The sequence below is a fragment of the Ahaetulla prasina genome, chromosome 2 (assembly GCF_028640845.1).
Source record: "Ahaetulla prasina isolate Xishuangbanna chromosome 2, ASM2864084v1, whole genome shotgun sequence".
NCBI classification, from domain to species: Eukaryota; Metazoa; Chordata; class Lepidosauria; order Squamata; family Colubridae; genus Ahaetulla; species Ahaetulla prasina.
The window spans coordinates 25,667,310-25,689,358 of NC_080540.1; the positions used below are offsets into that span (position 1 = coordinate 25,667,310).

Here is a 22,049-nt window from a genome sequence, read left to right on the forward strand (position 1 = left end):
GACTGACGCGGCGCTTCAAAGGGCCGCACTACAGCTGATCAGCGCTGTAGGCGGCTAGTAGACCAGTGCCTCTATTTTTTTTAAAATTTGAATTTATATCCCGCCCTTCTCCGAAGACTCAGGGCGGCTTACATTTTTTTTTTTGTTGTTTACATTTATATCCCGCCCTTCTCCGAAGACTCAGGGCGGCTTACATTGTGTTAAGCAATAGTCTCATCCATTTGTATATTATATACAAAGTCAACTTTTATTGCCCCTAACAATCTGGGTCCTCATTTTACCTTTCTTATAAAGGATGGAAGGCTGAGTCAACCTTGGGCTTGGTGGGACTTGAGCTTGCAGTAATTGCAAGCAGCTGTGCTAATAACAGACTGCATTAGTCTGTTGAGCCACCAGAGGCCCCTATTTTTAAAGAAGATAGGTGTAGTCCCAAGTTTTGTATACTTTCTTGTTTTTATTATTTATTATTATTGGCCACGCCCACCGGGTCACCTGACCACCAAGCCATGCCCACCAATTAAGCCACGCCCACAGAACTGGTAGGGAAAATTTTTAGATTTCACCCCTGGCCTCAACTCTCCTATCCTTTCATAAGGGACTAGAGATGTGACTGTTAGTTGGCTTGGGGCCCGTGGAGGAACAACACAAGGGAGGTAGTTGATCGAGTAACAGTAGATCCCATTTCCTCCAAATCTGCCCCCGTGCTCCCCATGTATCCTTAGGTTTTAATGTTTGATTGTAATTATTTATGTTTTCATTGTATAGACATATTTTTATGACTAAGCCGCCTAGATTTATCTTATGGTAAGATGGGCAGCTGATAATTTTTATTTATGATTTTTGTCAGTCATATACAAGATTACAGATAAAAAATATAAACATGATTATGAATACATGAAATGTATAAACATGATTATGAATACATGAAACGGATACGAAGAAGGAGGGACATTAGGACAGGGACGGTAGGCATGTTGGTGCGCTTATCACGCCCCTTACAGACCTAATAAATGTTATAAATAAAGGCTTCTAAGGCCTCCATCGGGAACATTGTTTTACCTGGGGCAGGGATCTCCAACGTTGGCAACTTTAAGCTTGGGGGACTTCAACTCCCAGAATTCCCCAACCAGCAATGCAAACCTCTTGTGTGCAACTTCTTTTGGAGAAGATGTGACCTATGACCATTTGTTTAATGATGGTTCAATGTTACAACAGTCTTGGGAAATGTTTTAGTGTCTATGTTTTCACAATTGTAATGACCTGTGACAGAAATTCTGGTCCCAATTGTGGCTATAAATCAAGGACTATCTTATGTAGCCCCTCTAAAGAAGAATTTAATAAAAAAAGTTTGAGTTTGAGACCTGAGCACTATCGATGGGGTGAGTTCCTGTTATTTGCCACAATTCCTGGCCACCTAGCAGTTTGAAAGCAGGAAATGGAGGTTGATAAATACAGTAGATGCCTCTTTGGTGGAAAGGTAACAACATTCCATGCATCTCAGCATATAGTCATACATTGGCCATATGACCATGGAAATGTCTTTGGACAATGCTGGCTTCGTTGGCTAACAAATGGAATTTGTTACGGAAATGAAACACCGACCTCTAGAGTCTGACACAACTGGAAAGGAGAAACCTTTACCTTCACTAAAAAGAGCACATGACAGCTAACAGCTAAATACTATCAGGATTTGGAAGTAAAAAAAACACATACCTTACATTTTATTAGGGAGTAAGCAGTGATTGATATAATGGAAGACTGATGGCTATATGACATTTGGTGTAAAATCAGGAAAAAATAGAAAGAAAAAATATACATATTTATTATTATTATTATTATTATTTATTGAATTTTTATACCGCCCTTCTCCCGAAGGACTCAGGGCGGTGTACAGCCGGAGATAAAATACAAAATATGTACAATTAAAACATAGCAAAATTACAAAACGGCTAATGATTAAAATTAAATTTAAAATATTTAAGAATATTAATAAAACCCCAATTTAAAATCAAACTATTATGCCAGTCCCACTTGAATAAATAAGTATGTTTTTAGCTCACAACGGAAGGTCCGAATATCAGGCACTTGACGTAGGCCGGGGGGAGTTCATTCCAGAGCGTCGATGCTCCCACAGAGAAGGCCCTACCCCTGGGGGCCGCCAGCTGACACTGTTTGGCGGACGGCACCCTGAGGAGACCCTCTCTATGAGAGCGTACGGATCGGTGGGAGGCATAGGGTAACAGCAGGCGGTCTCGTAAGTACCCGGGTCCTAAGCCATGGAGCGCTTTAAAGTGGTAACCAAAATCTTGAAGCGCACCCGAAAGACCACAGGAAGCCAGTGCAGACTACGGAGCAGTGGTGTTACGTGGGAGCCACGAGCGGCTCCCATCACTACTCGCGCAGCCGCATTCTGGACTAACTGCAGCCTCCGGGTGCACCTCAAGGGCAGCCCCATGTAGAGAGCATTGCAGTAATCCAACCGAGACGTAACCAGAGCATGAGTGACTGTGCATAAGGCATCCCGGTCAAGGAAGCGGACTTGGTAAAAAGCCCTCCTGGAGACGGCCGCCAGATGTTCATCAAAGGACAGCTGTCCATCCAGGAGGACGCCCAAGTTGCGAACCACCTCCTTTGGGGCCACTAACTTGCCCCCAACAGTCAGCTGCGGATGCAGCTGACTGTACCGGGGTGCCGGCATCCACAGCCACTCCGTCTTGGAGGGATTGAGCTTGAGTCTGTTTCTTCCCATCCAGACCCGTACAGCTTCCAGGCACCGGGACAGCACTTCGACCGCTTCGTTGGGGTGGTCCGGGATGGAAAAGTACAGCTGAGTATCATCAGTGTACAGATGATAACTCACCCCGAAACCACTGATGACCTCACCCAGCGGCTTCATTTAAAGCCTAGTAACTTCATTTAAAGCCTAGTAACTTTGTCAAAGAAATAAAGACTCAGAAGGGGGAAAGAAAAACCTTGGAAATTGCAGTGATATTCGAAATTAAGGTAAAGGTTCTGTCGTGTCCCACTCCTCCTCTGACAGCCGGGTCTGGGAAGTCTATATCCAGCGTGGCTACAAAGCCTCTGCAGCTTTGCCAAATTCCTGTCAGAGTTCTCAGGGCAGGCAGGAATCCAAGGTGTGACTTCAGCAACCAGATGAGACTTTGCCTGACTCAAGGAATGCCAAAAAGCAGATCCTTTATATAGGCCATGGGGTGTGGTTCCATGACTCAGCACTTATCCAGGCCTGCCCCTCCCTTCCTTTTGCTGACGTCGCCTCTCCATTCTCCGGAAACAGGGATCTGTCCACGTTTTGTCCTGCTCAGCTGCCGGCAATTCTAGCTCGTGGTTGGCTTCTTGCTCACACGCTGTAGGAGGGAGGTTTATTTGCTCAGTCTGTCCGGGCATGGTGCCTGGGCTGGGGGTTGGAGACATGCCAGGCCATTCTTCTTCACTATCAGTCTCTGGCTCAGATAACAGGAGAGGGGGACGGGCGAGGCACAACAGGTTCCCTGCATGTGTGTGCTAGTTGTTTCTGGCTCTTAGGGGCGGTGCTCATCTCCGTTTTTAAGCAAGAGCCAGCATTGTCCAAAGACATCTCTATGGTCATGTGGCTGGCATGACACAATGCCGAACACTCATGGAGCGTTGTTACCTTCCCACCAAAGCAGTCCCTATTTTTCCACTTGCATTTTTTACATGCTTTCAAACTCTAGGTGGGCAGAAGCTGGGACACGTAACAGGAGCTCACTCAGTTACGCAGCGCAAGGGATTCAAACCGCTGAACTGCTGACCTGATCAACAAGCTCAGCATCTTAACCACTGAGTTACCGCGTCCCTAGACAAAGCTTTACTTTGTCTGAATACTTTAAGTGAAGTCTAAAGAACCCTTAAGAATATCAAGTTTCTATGTATCTCGAGATCATGATGAAACATAAGTAGCTCAGAAAAATGAGTTACCATTATTGTTCAGAGTAGAAAGCAGAAGATGCAGGAAAAAAATAACCAACTTTGAAGAAATTATTTGTTTTTGGATATGAAAGAAAAAGAAAGTAGAGATGAAATTGTATCAAAGAACAAAAAAAAAAGGAAATGCCCATAAAACGGCAACCAAATAAAATGCTACTTTAAAAAAAAGGCACACTGCAAAGTTCCAAAAATAAAAATTAAGAGTACAGTAGTTACAGTTGTGGGAAGCCCATTCATTTCAAACTATTCCTTTCATCTATCAATAGTTCTTTGAGTTTGGCAATTACTTTTTAAACTATTCTGTATATGTGGTGTGATAAAAATGCTGATGATACCGAACAAACCACTGGCTTTTTATTCAATTTGAGCAGCAACGTGGCTGAGCATTCTTTGAGAAACTTTCCAGCCAATGTCAACTCTGAAACCTTCAGTGCTGGCTCCAATGGCTTTCCAAAAATTACTCATTTTATTTATTTACGCTATTTGTCACATCTCTTGTTTTCCAATGTGACTAAAATGAGAGATAATTAAACCCTGACCGGAAATCAATCCCAACAACTTATTTTAATGTTATTTTAACATGTAGTTTTTGTTCTGGCTCTCATCACAGTACACAAAGGCAGAAACGACCCTGGTGACTGCTCGAAAGAAAACTCTCTTGCACATGCATCGGAATCCTATAAATTCTTCCTGAAGCAAATTTCCACATTCCAAACATTTATTTGGTTTCTCTCCAGGTGGATTCTTAGGACAAAAAGAAAAAAAAGAAATTGTTGACTACAATTGTTCCCTGCTATCTGTTCATTCTAATTGTCTCTAGCCTCAGTTCCACTCTCTGAGTCTAATTTCTCTTTGATTTTTGTTCCGCACAAAAATAACTGCAAAACGCAGTTCTCTTCTTGTTCTGTGATCTTATCAGATCAGTAGCAACATCTGGGCCATATCTTCAGATATGAAAAACTTCTGCCAATGTTCTTTGAAAGGTATCCCTTATTTCCATTTTCTTTATTTTGATTCCTCATGATTTCCAAATCTCTCTTCTCTCATTTCATGTTTCATTATTCGCGATGTCAACACGCATGACTTCTTTTTGTTCTCATTCTCCTGCATGTCTCTTACTTGGAACGAAAAGGAAAAAAAACTCATTAGAAATGTAAGACACAAACTACAAAGATACAATATATGAGATTAATTGTATGAGCACACCGTTTCAATGAATTGAAATAGCACACAATTTCAAATTTATCCAAAGATGAATAAAATGGTGGTTCTACTGGCTTTTGAAGCAAAGCTGGACATTCCAAGCGTTTTCAGCTCCAAATTTCTGAAAAAAGGTTTTTCTCTTATTGATGTGCCACATGGCTGGAACTGTAAAATGACAAAACTTTAAAAAAACAGAGCACCTATAACTGTGTGATACAAGCTCTGCCTCTTTTGTGTATTGTGTGTGCGACTTACCAAAGAAACATGCAGTTTTGATTGTACTTTTTGGACCATACCTTTTGGACACCCACAGTTTTCAATCAAGATTTCACCATGAGAAAAGTACCTTTTCAGGAATATACATTATATACTCGGGAGCCAAGCAAATGTAAATAAATAAATAAATAAATAAATAAATAAATAAATAAATAAATAAATAAATAAATATTTGTTTTCTGAGGTTTTCACGGGTGTTTGTATGTAGGTCTTTGGTTATTCAGGTTTTGTCCCGCGTAAAATTGGAAGTGTCTTGGCGACGTTTCGACGAAGTCTCATTCGTCATCTTCAGGCTTCAGCTTTGTGCTTCTGGAAGCAATGTGTGATTGCAGCTGTTTCTTCCTTTTTAACTGCTAGTGGGAGTTTGAACTGATTGGGTGGGAGCTTGGCTGTGCTCTGATTGGATGGGGGTTTTTTTGTGCTCTGGTTGGCTGGGTGTGTGTCCTGTTTGGGTGGGGGCTTGGTTGTGCTCAGATTAGTCTGAGTTGCAGGGGGATTTGAGCTGGGGAGCTGCATTGCTGTTGTTTGGCTTCGTGGTCATGGTCGTGCTACATCTTCATAGTGGGTGTCAGTCTGCTGCATGTATGGATTAGAGGGGTTTGAAATGGCTAATGTTGCAGCTGCGTTCTGGCTTGCATAGGGCTGTAGTTGTTTGGCGAGAAATTTGGCTAGGTTTTGTAGAGGTGAGCCTCTGCATACAAGCCCCTAAAAACAGACCCCACCACCTACCTAGAAAAAACCACTAGTTCCAAAATATAAGCCTCCCCCATCAGCGAAGAAATCCAACAAAGAATCATTCCCAGAGAGAAATCATCCAAATGCCCTAAACACTATGGTCTCTCCAAGATACACAAAGAAGGAACCCCACTCAGACCCATAGTTAGCTCCATAGGCTCACCTCTACAAAACCTAGCCAAATTTCTGGCCAAACAACTACAGCCCTATGCAGAATCCATCGCCTCACACGTAAAAAACTCATTCCAGTTCATAGAGATCATAAAGAAACAAAACTTACAGCCCAGCGACCTACTCGTGAGCTTTGATGTCATATCCCTCTTCACCCAAGTGCCAATCAAAGAAGCCTTGACAGCTATCCAAAACAAATATAACCCCCCCAAGCACATCCTAGATCTGACCAACCACTGCCTATCCAACACATACTTCATCTATAATGGACAAAAATACAAACAAATAGAAGGAGCACCCATGGGATCACCCCTCTCACCTGTCATTGCCAACCTCTACATGGAACACTTTGAAACCCAAGCTCTAGAAAAATCTGATCACAAACCCAAACTCTGGCTCAGATACGTAGACGACACCTTCATAATCTGGCCACACGGGAAAGAAAAACTTGACAACTTCCTCACACACCTCAATAGCCTACACCCCAAAATACAGTTCACCATGGAAACAGAAGTTAACAACCAACTTCCCTTCCTAGATGTCTTAGTCTACAGGAAACCCAATGGCTCCCTAGGACACACCATCTACCAGAAGAAAACACACACAAACCGCTATCTGCACGTACTCTCACACCACCACCCAGCACAGATCAACTCCGTAGCCAAGACACTCATCTCCAGAACAAAACGCTTAGCTGACAAACAACACCTAAAAACCGAACTACACACTCTCACTAACGTACTAACATCCAATGGATTCCAGAGAAATAAGATTACCAAACTAATCCAAAAAGAGCCCCCCACTAAAATCCAAGACAGAGAACAAGAAAACGGCACAGCCTTCCGCCCATATATAAAAGGCACCACAGACAGAATCAGCAAAATCCTCCACAAACACAACATCAAGACAGCATTCTGCACAAACCGAAAAATATCCACCATCCTAAGAAACCCCAAAGACAAAATTGAGTTAGAAAATCAAGGAGTATATGAAATCCCATGCACCGCCTGTCCCACTACATACATTGGACAAACCAACAGAAGAATAAGTGCACGATTGAAGAACACAAGAACTCATTCAAAAGAGGAACCAACTTCTTCCTGGTCCAACACTTTAAAGTCACAGGACACGATATTGACTTTAAAAGACCAGAACTATCGCCAAAACTGAACACTTTAACAACAGAATAATCAGAGAAGCCATCGAGATAAACGCCCACACAGCATGAACAAACGAGATGATACCTCCGCCTACCAGCCATTTGGAAACCCGCCCTTATTGACAAACGAGTCCCTAACACGAGGAATGACACCAGACCCACACTCACGAGGTCCACACAGGATGTCACCACTGCACATCCACCCAGAAAGCAGACCCAAACCCACACTGATCATGAAGCACGACCAAGGACCAGAAGCCAGACCGCAGCTGCAACATTAGCCATTTCAAACCCCTCCAATCCATACATGCAGCAGACTGACACCCACTATGAAGATGTAGCACGACCATGAACACGAAGCCAAGCAACAGCAATGCAGCTCACCAGCTCAAATCCCCTGCAACTCAGACTAATCTGAGCACAACCAAGCCCCCACCCAAACAGGACACACCCCAGCCAATCAGAGCACAAAAAAACCCCCATCCAATCAGAGCACAGCCAAGCTCCCACCCAATCAGTCCAACCCCCACTAGCAGTTAAAAAGAAAGAAACAGCTGCAGTCACACATTGCTCCCAGAAGCACGAAGCTGAAGCCTGAAGATGGCGAATAAGACTTATGAAGCGTCGCCAAGACACTTCTAATTTTCTGGGAGAAAACCCGAATGGCCAAAGACCTATATATATATATATATATATATATATATATATATAAAATCTTTAGGAATGGGGTGAGGCAGTGGATATAAGCTTTTTGTTATAAGAGAATAACTCTGCAGAATCTTGGTGCTATTGATCCATCACTGTTTTTATATTCTGTGAATTATCTCTGGAGACTGCAATTATTTCATTGGGGAGATGGTTGAAGAATTATAATTTCCAATTATGTTGTGAATTTTGGTGATATCACAACACAGTCTAAACTGAGCACAACCAAGCCCCCCCCCAAACAGGACACACCCCCAGCCAATCAGAGCACAAAAAAACCCCAGAGCCAATCAGAGCACAGCCAAACTCCCACCCAATCAGTTCAAACCCCCACTAGCAGTTAAAAGGAAGAAACAGCTGCGATCACACATTGCTCCCAGAAGCATGAAGCTGAAGCCTGAAGATGACGAATGAGACTTCGTCGAAACGTCACCAAGACACTTCCAATTTTACGCGGGAGAAAACCCGAATAACCAAAGACACACACACACACACACACACACATATATGTATATGTATATATTCTTATCTAAAAATATACATTCGTACCTAAATGGATCCTCATATGGGATGTAAGATTACTGCTCGTTGTGAAGCTCTTCCCACACTCCATGCATTTATATGGCCTCTCCCCTGTGTGGATTCTTTTATGGGAGGTAAATGACCCATTTTCACGGAACCTCTTTCCACATTCCAAGCATTTGTAGGGCTTCTCCCCAGTGTGGATCCTTTTATGAATAGTAAGAGAAGTGTTTTCACGGAAACTTTTCCCACACTCAAGGCATTTATGTGGCTTTTCTCCTGTGTGGATTGTTTTATGGGAAGCAAAATGACTGCCCCGGCTGAAGCTCTTTCCACACTCCATGCACGTATACGGTTTCTCTCCAGTGTGGATCCTTTCATGAAGAGTAAGGGACCCATTATTGGAAGCTCTTTCCACATTTCCTGCACTTATACGGTTTCTCCCTGTGTGGACCCTTTTATGAGAGGTAAGTTGAATCTTGAGTAAAGCTCTTTCCACATTCTTTACATTCATACGGCTTCTCCCCGTGTGAATCATTTTATGGGAATTGAGATTGACCTTCTGAGTAAAGCTCTTTCCACACTCCATGCATTTATACGGTTTCTCCCTGTGTGGATTCTCTTGTGACAAGCAAGGTTGCTGGTTGTATTGAAGCTTTTCCACACTCGTCACACTTATACGGTTTCTCCCTGTGTGGATCATTTTGTGAGAAGTAAGTTGAATGTTCTGCGTAAAGGTCTTTCCACACCCAAGCACTAGAAAATCTGATCACAAACCCAAACTCTGGCTCAGATACGTAGACGACACCTTCATAATCTGGCCACACGGGAAAGAAAAACTTGACAACTTCCTCACACACCTCAATAGCCTACACCCCAAAATACAGTTCACCATGGAAACAGAAGTTAACAACCAACTTCCCTTCCTAGATGTCTTAGTCTACAGGAAACCCAATGGCTCCCTAGGACACACCATCTACCAGAAGAAAACACACACAAACCGCTATCTGCACGCACTCTCACACCACCACCCAGCACAGATCAACTCCGTAGCCAAGACACTCATCTCCAGAACAAAACGCTTAGCTGACAAACAACACCTAAAAATCGAACTACACACTCTCACTAACGTACTAACATCCAATGGATTCCAGAGAAATAAGATTACCAAACTAATCCAAAAAGAGCCCCCCACTAAAATCCAAGACAGAGAACAAGAAAACGGCACAGCCTTCCGCCCATATATAAAAGGCACCACAGACAGAATCAGCAAAATCCTCCACAAACACAACATCAAGACAGCATTCTGCACAAACCGAAAAATATCCACCATCCTAAGAAACCCCAAAGACAAAATTGAGTTAGAAAATCAAGGAGTATATGAAATCCCATGCACCGCCTGTCCCACTACATACATTGGACAAACCAACAGAAGAATAAGTGCACGCATTGAAGAACACAAGAACTCAGTCAGAAAAGAGGAACCAACTTCTTCCCTGATCCAACACCTTAAAGTCACAGGACACGATATTGACTTTAAAAAGACCAGAACTATCGCCAAAACTGAACACTTTAACAACAGAATAATCAGAGAAGCCATCGAGATAGAAAAACGCCCACACAGCATGAACAAACGAGATGATACCTCCCGCCTACCAGACATTTGGAAACCCGCCCTTATTGACAAACGAGTCCCTAACACGAGGAATGACACCAGACCCACACTCACGAGGTCCACACAGGATGTCACTACCACACATCCACCCAGAAAGCAGACCCAAACCCACACTGATCATGAAGCACGACCAAGGACCAGAAGCCAGACCGCAGCTGCAACATTAGCCATTTCAAACCCCTCCAATCCATACATGCAGCAGACTGACACCCACTACGAAGATGTAGCACGACCACGAACACGAAGCCAAACAACAGCAATGCAGCTCACCAGCTCAAATCCCCCTGCAACTCAGACTAATCTGAGCACAACCAAGCCCCCACCAAAACAGGACACACACCCAGCCAATCAGAGCACAAAAAAAAACCCCATCCAATCAGAGCACAGCCAAGCTCCCACCCAATCAATTCAAACCCCCACTAGCAGTTAAAAAGGAAAAAACAGCTGCAGTCACACATTGCTCCCAGAAGCACAAAGCTGAAGCCTGAAGATGACGAATGAGACTTCGTCGAAACGTCGCCAAGACACTTCTAATTTTACGCGGGAGAAAACCCGAATGGCCAAAGACCTACATATATATATATATATATATATATATAAATATATAGGTCTTTGGTTGTTGATTTTCTCCATCTAAAAAATCTTAGCGATCCCCTAACAGTTAAAAGGAAGAAACAGCTGCGATCACATTGCTCCCAGAAGCATGAAGCTGAAGCCTGAAGATGACGAATGAGACTTCGTCGAAACGTCGCCAAGACACTTCCAATTTTACACGGGAGAAAACCCGAACAACCAAAGACCTATATACAAACACCCGTGAAAACCTCAGAAAACATATATATATATATATATATAAAATCTTAGGAATGGGGTGAGGTCAACAGTGGATAGATTTTGTTTAAAGCTTTTGGGGTTATGAGAAGAGACCACAGAGTCAGATAACTCTGCAGAATCTTGGTGCTATTGATCCATCACTGTTTTTATATTCTGGTCTATCTCTGGAGACTGCAATTATTTCATTGGGGAGATGGTTGAAGAATTATAATTTCCAATTATGTTGTGAATTTTGGTGATATCACAACACAGACTAAACTGAGCACAACCAAGCCCCCACCCAAACAGGACACACCCCCAGCCAATCAGAGCACACAAAAAAAACCCCAGCCAATCAGAGCACAGCCAAGCTCCCACCCAATCAGTTCAAACCCCCACTAGCAGTTAAAAGGAAGAAACAGCTGCGATCACACATTGCTCCCAGAAGCATGAAGCTGAAGCCTGAAGATGACGAATGAGACTTCGTCGAAACGTCACCAAGACACTTCCAATTTTACGCGGGAGAAAACCCGAATAACCAAAGACACACACACACACACACACACACACATATATGTATATGTATATATTCTTATCTAAAAATATACATTCGTACCTAAATGGATCCTCATATGGGATGTAAGATTACTGCTCGTTGTGAAGCTCTTCCCACACTCCATGCATTTATATGGCCTCTCCCCTGTGTGGATTCTTTTATGGGAGGTAAATGACCCATTTTCACGGAACCTCTTTCCACATTCCAAGCATTTGTAGGGCTTCTCCCCAGTGTGGATCCTTTTATGAATAGTAAGAGAAGTGTTTTCACGGAAACTTTTCCCACACTCAAGGCATTTATGTGGCTTTTCTCCTGTGTGGATTGTTTTATGGGAAGCAAAATGACTGCCCCGGCTGAAGCTCTTTCCACACTCCATGCACGTATACGGTTTCTCTCCAGTGTGGATCCTTTCATGAAGAGTAAGGGACCCATTATTGCGGAAGCTCTTTCCACATTTCCTGCACTTATACGGTTTCTCCCCTGTGTGGACCCTTTTATGAGAGGTAAGTTGAATCTTTTGAGTAAAGCTCTTTCCACATTCTTTACATTCATACGGCTTCTCCCCCGTGTGAATCCTTACGTGGGACGTGAGTTGAATATTTTGAGTGAAGCTCTTTCCGCACTCCACGCATTTGTAGGGTTTCTCCCCAGTGTGGATTCTCTTGTGACAAGCAAGGTTGCTGGTTGTATTGAAGCTTTTGCCACACTCGGTACACTTGTATGGCTTCTCCCCTGTGTGGATCATTTTGTGAGAAGTAAGTTGAATGTTCTGCGTAAAGGTCTTTCCACACTCCAAGCACTTGTACGGTTTTTCCCCTGTGTGGATCCTTTTATGGTAGGTAAGCGAACTGCTCATGCTAAAGCTCTTTCCACATTCCATGCAGTTATAGGGTTTCTCCCCTGTGTGGATCCTCTTGTGGAAAGTAAGGGAACTGCTTTCACTGAAAGTCTTCCCACACTCCATGCATTTATACGGTCTCTCTCCTGTGTGGATCCTTTGATGGGAAGTAAGCTGAGTGCTCCACCTAAAGCTTTTCCCGCACTCCATGCACGTATACGGCTTTTCCCCTGTATGGATTCTCTGATGCGAAGTCAGCTGAATATTTTGAGTAAAGCTCTTTCCACACTCTTCACACTTATACGGTTTCTCCCCTGTGTGAATCATTTTATGGGAATTGAGATTGACCTTCTGAGTAAAGCTCTTTCCACACTCGTCACACTTATAAGGTTTCTCCTCTGTGTGGATTTTTTTATGGGAATTGAGATTACCATGCTGGCTGAAACTTTTTCCACATTCCATGCATTTATACGGTTTTTCCCCTGTGTGGATCCTTTTATGGTAGGTAAGCGAACTGCTCATGCTAAAGCTCTTTCCACATTCCATGCAGTTATAGGGTTTCTCCCCTGTGTGGATCCTCTTGTGGAAAGTAAGGGAACTGCTTTCACTGAAAGTCTTCCCACACTCCATGCATTTATACGGTCTCTCTCCTGTGTGGATCCTTTGATGGGAAGTAAGCTGAGTGCTCCACCTAAAGCTTTTCCCGCACTCCATGCACGTATACGGCTTTTCCCCTGTATGGATTCTCTGATGCGAAGTCAGCTGAATATTTTGAGTAAAGCTCTTTCCACACTCTTCACACTTATACGGTTTCTCCCCTGTGTGAATCATTTTATGGGAATTGAGATTGACCTTCTGAGTAAAGCTCTTTCCACACTCGTCACACTTATAAGGTTTCTCCTCTGTGTGGATTTTTTTATGGGAATTGAGATTACCACGCTGGCTGAAACTCTTTCCACATTCCATGCATTTATACGGTTTTTCCCCCGCGTCGGTCCTTTCACTGGGAACAAGAGAACCGCTCCCACTTAAATACTTTCCATCCCCTGTACTTTTATATGCTTTATTGCTCATTTTGGCTTCTCCGCATAAAGAAATGCCAGAAGTCCAATTGCAGCTTTTTTCTGCAACCTCTTGGCCAAGATCCTCTTCTTTAATGTGAATTGTGTAAGGTTCATATAAATCTAAGATCTCTTCAAATGTCTCCACATTTTCTACTTTTAGATTTTCTCTCTGATCTCCTTTGGGAAGCAAGCCTTGAATTTCAGTGGATGGGAAAGTTGAGCTCCTCTTACTTCCATTGTTTGACAGATTTCTTTCGTTTTCTGTTGTTTCCATTGGGTATGAAAACTCCTTTCTTCTCTCTTCATCCCTGAACGTTTGGAAGGCTTCCCTGTTCTCCTGAATATTATTTCCTTAAGAGAAAAAGAATGAACGAAAATTGAGGCAAGGTAAAGGAAGCAAACTAATAATTCATCACATAGGCGGTAAGTGTCAATTTCCTAGTGAAAATCTGCCAAGGATTCTCCAGTTTTGAAAGGTGTTCTGCTGACCAACATTAAATACTCTGATAAAACCTGACAAAAGTTGGACTTTGAGTGACAGGTTGTTATAACAGTAATATGAAGAAAACTACAATATAATAATAGAGCACTTCTTATTTTATGAATTTCTTAAACTGTCACAAAATCCACTTTTACACTTACACATTTTACTCAATAAATTGATTTCACTTACAGCTGGAATTCAGTTTAAGAAAATGAGGAAGCTCGTAATATTTATTGCAGAGATGGAGAAGGGGGAGAATGGGAGCAAGGAGTTGTGCTAACTACATCTAATTTTTTTGCTTATCTTGAAATACTTGCTATTACCTGGGAAAAGCATATAATGAAAAGAGGGAGGAATTTGGGATAGAGAAATAGGAGTCGACATAGTAGCAACAGTTACATCTAGTGTCATTAAATGATTTTTTTCACTGTAAGATGACAGCTCCCCTCCTTTTCCTAGCCAGGTAAGATCATTTTCTGAACTTTTAAAAAAGGAAAAAAATAACTGGCTCTATTTATTCACAAAGTATTTCTTCTAAGCAGGGCAGGGCAAGGGGGCCTTACCCAAAAAGGCCACATTTCTGGAGTTCTCCAGCATGACTTCTCTGTGCAGATCTTTCTGAACAGGATCTAGCCGAGACCATTCTTCCTCAGAGAAACACACAGCCACCTCCTCTAAAGAGACAAGAACCTGCAAACAGGCATATCCCTGTGAGCAACCCAATTTTATTTGCAAAATTCTCTCCACTTGATACGAGAATCCCAAAGCAAAAAAGATTTGCAGTTGGTTAAATAGATACATTCTGCAAGGGTAAAAAAAAAAACTGATGTGAAAAAGCTGTCAAGAGTTCGCAGCGTTTGACTTGAAGTTAAGATTTGTGGATGAAGTAGATTATCCGAGGAGTCTTTAGATCTGTTTCAGTCAAGCTTCAGTTTGTAATCATCCAGATCTGGAGATATTTACAGGTAAACCCTTGACTAGTTACAATCTACCTGAAAAAAGGGGGTCTACGACCCGCATTTAAAGTTCCGATACGCCCCTCCCACCACATGGTCACATGACCATATTTTGGGCCCACAGCAACATGGCTGCATTTACTGCCATTTGTAGCAACCAGCAGTCATGCGACCATGGTTTATGATAGTTTTACCAAAAACCAGCACTCAGTTCAGTTTTTGACAAAACCAGTCCCATAACGAACGATGGGTTCACGCTTATGATCATTGCAGTTCACTTAAAAACCAGGCATTTGTTCTCATAGATGCAGTCATTAGCTTACAGTCTCCCCAAAATGTCATAAATCTTCTCTCTTCGGTTTCTAGAATCCCCAAAGACTTACAATCAGTGGTGAAATCCAAATTTTTTTTACTACCGGTTCTGTGGGTGTGGTTTGGTGGGCATGGTGTGGCTTAATGGGTGCGGTGGGGAAGGATACTGCAAAATCCTCATTCCCTCCCCACTCTAGGGGACGGATACTGTAAAATCTCCATTCCCTCTCCACTCCAGGGGAAGGATACTGCAAAATCCCCATTCCCTCCCCACTCTGAGGCCAGCCAGAGGTGGTATTTGCTGGTTCTCTGAACCACTCAAAATTTCCGCTACCGGTTCTCCAGAACCTGTCAGAACCTGCTGGATTTCACTCCTGCTTACAATGGATTAAAAAAGGCATGCTCTGGAGGATGTCTAGGGATATTCTCAGACATCCTGGTCATGGTTGCTTTTTTCAAAAGGCAGATGGATTCCCTCCCTCCCCTCCCCCCTCTCCCCGGCCCTTGGAAGACTTTTCATTTCTCATCCAAGAAGTTGGGTGAAGAAATTGAAGAAGCTTCTTGGATGAGAAATGAGATGTCTTCAAGGAAAAAAAAAAGTCCAGTCACCTTTTGAAAAACCATCTTGCGTTGGAGGGTTAAAAACCTGATGTAAAAAAACCCAGAGTGTGCAGCATTTGACCGACGTAATAACATCTGTGGACGGAGAACATTTATCTGAGGAAACAGATTATCAAGATCTGTTTAGATCCCCATCCACTCAGATCTGGAGATATTGGCTTCCGGTGGTCTTCCGGGTGCAATTCAAGGTGTTAGTTACCACCTTTAAAGCGCTCCATGGCATAGGACCGGGTTATTTACGGGACCGCCTGCTGCTACTGGTGGCCTCCCATCGACCAGTGCGCTCCCATAGGGAGGGCCTCCTCAGGGTGCCGTTGGCCAGACAATGTCGACTGGCAACCCCCAGGGGGAGGGCCTTCTCTGTGGGGGGCCCAGCCCTCTGGAACGAGCTACCTCCAGGGATACACCAACTCCCTGACCTCTGGACCTTCCGACGCGAGCTGAAGACGCTTTTATTCCATTGCGCAGGACTGGCCTAATAGTTTTTAATGGGGGTTTTTAATTAGTTTTTTAGAATTTTATGCCAATTTTGAATCAGTCTTTTAAATTTGTTTTTAATTTTTGCATCTGTTGTTTTATCTGGCTGTAAACCGCCCTGAGTCCTTTGGGAGAAGGGCGGTATAGAAATTGAAATAATAAATAAATAAATAAATAAATAAATAAATAAATAAATAAATAAATAAATAAATAAATAAATAAATAAATAAATAAATAAATAAATATCTCATCTCTGATCTTGGAAAGGGTGGCACACCTCCTTTCAAGGTTGGTGCACAACCTGAGGTGACATCTCAATGACCAGAAAGGACTTTGTAAAAACTTCAACTTGTGTGCCATTTGCATCCTTTCCTAGATTAGCGGGATCTTCAGTCATTCGTATACTTGGGGTTGCCCTTCAAGACCATTTGGACCGGGTTTAACTGGTTCAAAATGCAGAACTGGTTCCTGGTATGGTTCAGTACTGCTTCATCTGGCCTTAAAGGTAAAGGTTCGCCTCGCACATATGTGCTAGTCATTCCCGACTCTAGGGGGCGGTGCTCATCTCTGTTTCAAAGCCAAAGAGCCAGCGCTGTCCGAAGACGTCTCCGTGGTCATGTGGCCGGCATGACTAAATGCCAAAGGTGCATGGAACGCTGTTACCTACCCTATTTTTCTACTTGCATTTTTTTTAACCTGCTTTCGAATTTCTAGGTTGGCAGAAGCTGGGATAAGTAACGGGAGCTCACCCCGTTACGCGGCACTAGGGATTCGAACTGCTGAACTGCCGACCATTCGATTGACAAGCTTAGTGTCTTAGCCACTGAGCCATCACGTTCCTTTATCTGGCCTTAAAGGTAAAGGTAAAGGTTCCCCTTGCACATACATGCTAGTCGTTGCCGACTCTAGGGGGCGGTGCTCATCTCCGTTTCAAAGCCGAAGAACCAGCGCTGTCCGAAGACGTCTCTGTGGTTATGTGGCCGGCATGACTAAAATGCCAAAGGTACATGGAATACTGTTACCTACCCTATTTTTTCTACTAGCATTTTTACGTGCTTTCGAAACTGCTAGGTTGGCAGAAGCTGGGACAAGTCACGGGAGCTCACCCCGTTACGCGGCACTCGGGATTCGAACCGCTGAACTGCCGACCTTTCGATCGACAAGCTCAGCGTCTTAGCCACTGAGCCACCGCGTCCCTTGATCTGGCCTTAGGGGGGGTAATAAATTGAACAATTATTGTAACCTATATAACAAAGGTCCCAGATGTTTAAGGGAACACCTATCTCCTTTTGTATCAGCCCAAGTGGTTCAATGTAACAAAAGGCTGCAAGCTACAGTTAAATAGTGTCTTTTATTGGTCTCTCAGAAGCGGCGGTTGGAAATGGCCACTGAATCAAATAAACCGTGCTTGCACGGCTTTTAATGTCCCTTCTGTGGATGAACCAAAGTATCTTTTTGGATTAATTCACAGATAGGCTTATCACTGGTTTGTGTCTTGCCTGCCAATTGCAGAAGCGTGCGTAGCTGGGATCTTCTCTAATATGTTAGCCAATGGACTGAGGGTCTTGTGGGGAATCAATCCTGCCCCCCGCCCCCATACACATACTGTTGTGTCCGCACACACACCCCGAGCCGGGCCCCCTGCCAGAAAGTGACTTGGAAAGTGAGGGGGAAGGGTCATCAGGACTTACCCCTGGAGTGTCGGCTTCCCTGGCTCAGCTCCAGGAGCCAGAGGCAGGCCAGGTGGAGGAGATAATGAGGCCTCCGTCCCCTGACTCTTTCCCCACCCAGGCCACGCCTCCAGACCCAGCTGATGGCAATCAGGCCTGGCTGGAACCTAGATTTCATAGGCAAGAGAGGCGGGAACAACAGAAGCAGGGGTGGGGCAGGCCTAGGAAGTGCTGAGTCATGGAGCCACACCCCACAGGATATAAAAGCACCAAGGGCTGCTATACCTCTTCATGGCAAGCAAATCAACTGCTTAATTAGAGCTGAAGTACTGTTTGTTCCTGGTTGACTCATCGGCGTCAAGAGAGATAACAGAGACACTTGGCAGACGCTCGCTAGTTTGCTGCCAGAACTGATAGTTGCCAGCTAATTAAGTCATCGCTCGGACTGAGGCGAGGGGGACAGAACACATACACTTTCCCAAGAACGTGCAGAGAGCTCATTAAAAGATTAGAATTGTGAAGGCCATTCAATATCTGGATGACGCTCAATCCAATTTTGGCTTGTCGGATCCAAAAGAGTTTTGAGAGGAGAGCTGAGCTAAGCATTACTGAAGCTGAGCCCCCATTTTATATTGCTACAAACAATATACAGTATTATATACTGAGCCCATAAACAAGAGACCGCATATACAGGTAGTCCTTGACTTACAACAGTTCATTTAATGACCGTTCAAAGTTACAACGGCACTGAAAAAAACCTGATTTATGACCGTCTTTCACACTGATGATCGTTGCAACATCCCCATAGTCACATGATCAAAATCTAGACGTTCGGCAGCGGATTCATATTTATGATGATTGCCGTGTTCCAGGGTCATGTGATCAGCTTTTGCGATTTTCCGACAAGCAAACTCAAGGGGGAATGCAGATTCACTTAACAAACATGTTACTAACTTAACACATGTAACTATTCACTTAACAAAAAAAGCCGTAAAATGGGGCCAACTCACGTAAATGTTTCAATTAGCAATATACATTTTGGGGTCAATTTGTGGTCGTAAGTTGAGGACTACCTGTAAAGTATCTTCCCTGACATTTGTCCTCCTACCTCTAGATGAAATGGGCAGCACACAAATCCAGTAAATAAAAATAGAATTAAATATACCTGAGTTGGAAGTTCAACTGTTTTTTCAATCCCATCAGAAGAAGGAGAGGAATCTATGAATGCAGACTTTCCATTCTCTGTGACACAAGCGGAATTTTAAGAAATATCATTACTAACATGGGGATGCAAAGGAGATCCCAAAATAACGAGATACAACCCCTATCTCTCCTAAGAACGTTCTCTTACCGCAGGAGGTATCTTGACTTTGATCTTCATGGAAGATCCCACTGAAGACCAGCTCCTGGGAAGGATCTGGAAGATCCCTCCTTTCCTCAGGGTTCCCAGTGATGGATTTCACATCAGGCCTCTGGAAATGAAGGGCCTGGAGAAGCAAAGAAGTTGGAGAATTTATGGAAAAAAAATAAAAGAAGATTCTCACTGTCTGCTCAATGGAACAATCTGCCTTTTTCTGCACCAACTCAATAAGCTCAAAAAAAGAAAGCTCAAACTGCCCAAGGAGCTGCTGATCCAGTTCTACAGAGGAATTATTGAGTCTGTCATTTGCACCTCTATAACTGTCTGGTTCGGTTCTGCAACCCAACAAGAAAGACACAGACTTCAGAGGATAATTAGAACTGCAGAAAAAATAATGGCTACCAACCTGCCTTCCATTGAGGACCTATATACTGCACGAATCAAGAAGTGGGCCGTGAAAATATTTACAGATCTCTCACATCTAGGACATAAACTGTTTCAACTCCTACCCTCAAAACGACGCTATAGAGAACTGCACAGCAGAACAACCAGACACAAGAACAGTTTTTTCCCGAAGGCCATCACTCTGCTAAACAAATAATTCCATCAACACTGTCAAACTATTTACTAAATCTGCACTACTATTAATCTTCTCATCGTTCCCATCACCCATCTCTTTCCACTTATGACTGTATGACTGTAACTTTGTTGCTGGCAATCCTTATGATTTATATTGATATTGATTGTTCCTGATTGCTTATTTGTACCCTATGATTATCATTAAGTGTTGTATCATTAAGTGTTAAATTGTACCCTATGACCATCATTTGTGTTGTAAATGTTGTACCTTGATGAAGGTATCTTTTCTTTTATGTACACTGAGAGCAAATGCACCGAGACAAATTCCTTATGTGTCCAATCACACTTGGCCAATTAAAAAAAAATCTATTCTATTTTATTCTAAACATCTTTCCTTAGCTCCTTCAAAACACTATTAGGGAAAACTGTAAGAACCCCAACATATGGGCCTCTGTGGCTCAGACTGGTAAGACAGTCTGTTATTAACAGCAGCTGCTTGCAATTACTGCAGGTTCAAGCCCCACCAGGCCCAAGGTTGACTCAGCCTTCCATCCTTTATAACAGTGGTTCCCAACCAGTGTGCCGCGGCACTAAGGGGTGCCGTGAGATCTTTTGAGGGTGCCGGGAACTTTTGAGCTACGGAGATTTTAAATATCTATTTCCTTATAAGGGTGCCGGGAACTTTTGAAAAGCTTTCCAAGGGTGCCTCAAACAAGAAAAGGTTGTGCCTCAAACAAGAAAAGGTTGGGAACCACTGCTTTATAAGGTAGGTAAAATGAGGACCCAGATTGTTGGGGGCAATAAGTTGACTTTGTATATAATATACAAATGGATGAAGACTATTGCTTGACATAGTGTAAGCCGCCCTGAGTCTTCGGAGAAGGGCGGGATATAAATGCAAATAAATAATAATAATAATAATATGGGTCTTCTTTCACGTCCCGCTTTAAGCATCCCAGCTGAAGGTGTCTCACCTGAACTTCTGCCTTCTCCTTCTTTTCCTCCATCTGGCTCAGGAGGAAAGCTTCAGCCAGAGCCACCGCCTGGGAACTGGTCTCTGCTCCGCACTCCCGGACCCAGCTCTCCATCTCTGGAGGCAGGATCGCCAGGAATTGCTCCAGGATCACCAGGTCCAGCATCTGTCCCTTGGTGTTCTTTTCGGGTTGAAGCCACTGTCGGCAAAGCTGGTGGAGATGGCTGCACATCTTCCGGGGACCCTGGTCCCACAAGCCGGATGGCAGCGTACCCATCTTCTTGCTGGTCGTTTCCCGGACAACTTTCTGAAGCTCTTCTGCTTTCCTCTCTGGAGCATCCTTCCAAGAGGGAGCATCCATCTCCACCTGCAGTCTACACAAACCCGCCTCGTTTGGAAGGTGAGGCTTTAAGTCAATCTTTCCCGGTGTAAGATGATCCTGATGGGGGTCTTTTGGGGAGCTTTCTTCGGGGACCACTTGGGGCGACCTGTGCCCCAGTCCTGACCCCTCCAAGGAGACTTCTGGCAAGGTCCCATTCGGAGCGTCCTCCTCCTCCTCCTCGTCGTCGTCCTCCAGCGGGCCTGCCCCAACAGCCCTCTCCAGATCAGCAGCCGGCCAGCTCCGCTCCTTGCGCGCCAGGCGCAGCGCCTTCTCCAGCAGCGGGCGCAGCTCCTGCAGGGGCAGCTCGTCCCCTCGCTCGGCCCAGCCTTCCTCCTGCAGGGCTCGGATCAAGGCTTGCAGCCCCCTCGGCCGGCCGCTCCCTCCTTCCCGCAGCAGCGCTCGGACAGCCTCCCGCGGCCGCTTCTCCAGCAGCGCCTCCAGGGCGAGCCGCAGAGCGAGCAAGGCGTCCCCGGGCAGGCCCGGTCCTTCCTCTGCCTCCAGCTCCGCCGCCAGTCCCAGCAGAGCCGCCCGCAGCGCCGCCACGCCGGGTTT

The 22,049-nt window shown here is 44.1% G+C and overlaps 1 pseudogene; it reads right to left on the reverse strand.

Annotated features, from left to right (window-relative positions):
• Positions 1–456: 456 nt before the first annotated feature.
• LOC131193449 (zinc finger protein 845-like) overlaps positions 457–22,049 on the reverse strand; it is a 52,434-nt pseudogene continuing 30,841 nt past the window's right edge.